At 66.9% G+C, this 1,433-nt stretch overlaps 1 protein-coding gene across 1 annotated transcript in view; it reads right to left on the minus strand.

The window, feature by feature from the left end:
* The window catches only part of PENK (proenkephalin), a 5,704-nt gene extending 5,296 nt beyond the window's left edge, over window positions 1-408 (minus strand). Inside the window, exon 1 of the mRNA XM_007464045.1 lies at window positions 325-408. The gene's annotated coding sequence lies outside the window, so the exon portion shown is untranslated. The remainder of the gene's footprint in view (window positions 1-324) is intronic.
* Between the last annotated feature and the right edge of the window lie 1,025 nt (window positions 409-1,433).

The raw sequence follows: 1,433 nt of genomic DNA on the forward strand, positions 1-1,433 counted from the left end.
TCTTTCCCGGTCCCCTCGCCCGCCTGGGGGACTGCTCCGATCGCCTCGCGGTTCCCGAGTTGTCACTGTCACCCGGACCCCGGGGCGGCCCCAGACACTCGCTCCCTTTCCGGGCGGCCGCTGCCCCGGGCAGGATTCTGGGGGGAACTACGGAGACCAAATTCGAGAGCGCGCCAGCCCGGGGAGGCGCGATATTGACCCGGGTCACATACAAGGAGCGGAAGAAAGTTGGGGAACCCCATGCAACTCAACGCGGAATAAAACGCAGCTGGCGGACGGCCCCAAACCCACGCAGCAAGGCGAGCTTTGGCCAAGTTCACTCACGTTGCCGCTGTTCCGGACGCACAGGCTGGTCGGAGAAAGCCGGTGCGGGCGACTCCAGGAGGGAGAGGTGAGCAAGGCAGGCGGGCGGGCGGCGCGGGGCTCACCGCCACGGTTCTCGGCGTCGCCGCGGCCGCAGCGCAGGGTTGGGGGCCCGCCTCGCCAGCCTCCCTCGCCTTCCGGGCTGCGGGAGCCACTTTATAATTCGCCCCGGAGCGCAGGAGGCGTGCGCGCCCCAATCGCCGGCGGGCTGCCGCTGACGCAGGCCCTACGCCGGCCGCGTGCCACCCCCGCCGGAAGGGGGGTCCGGACCGCGGCGGGGGGATGCGCGTGGCGGCCCACCCCTCGGCCGGGTGACACACCGCGGCAGTTAGGAAAGTTGTGGAGAGAGTGGGATGAGATCAAGGGCCCCCGCGCAAAGTCACTGCCATCGCCCTCCCCGGCGTGCGGGCTCCGGTCGAGGGCCCAGGCTGGAGGGGGAGTTAGCGGGGCACACGGAATGTGCTGGAGACCCTCCGAGTATGTGCGGGGGTACCCTTCCCCCGCCTCCTCCTGGAGCTGCCCCGCGGCCCGGGTGGGCGCCGGGCACAGCCGTCTGGAATGTGGTCACTTGTCCACCTGTCTGTCCCTGCCCTAGACTCCCTTGCTGACAGCGTCAGGCGCGTAGTAAACGCTCAGTTAACAGTTAAAGGAATGACTGATTGAAACTTTCCGGGCATCTTAAAATCTCTGGACAGAGCTTTCCCCTTTCTCGTTAGTGAGACCCCTTGCCAAGCGCGCACGCGGTAAAGCCCACGCTTCGGGAACGATGTTCCCATCTACCAGGGTCTCCTGGGGATTTCCACGAGTGAGACGGGGCGATGTCCGCATCAGGGCTGGTGGCCAAGGAGCGAGGTTGGAGGGACGCGGTACCCAGGGCGTCTGGGGCTTGGGGCGCGGCCGGGCAGAGCGCCGACGGCGGAGGCTGGGGCCGTCGATTGAGACCCGCTCGCCATCCTCGCTCTGCGGAAGATTGCCAGGAAGCAAGCCATTTACCTTGTCTGAGGCCTCAGTTTCCCCATTTGGAAAATAGGGACAGAGGTAATGAGGGACAATAGGGCCGGAGGCTACGC

This window comes from Lipotes vexillifer, unplaced genomic scaffold, assembly GCF_000442215.2.
Source record: "Lipotes vexillifer unplaced genomic scaffold, Lipotes_vexillifer_v1.1 scaffold69, whole genome shotgun sequence".
Taxonomy (NCBI): domain Eukaryota; kingdom Metazoa; phylum Chordata; class Mammalia; order Artiodactyla; family Lipotidae; genus Lipotes; species Lipotes vexillifer.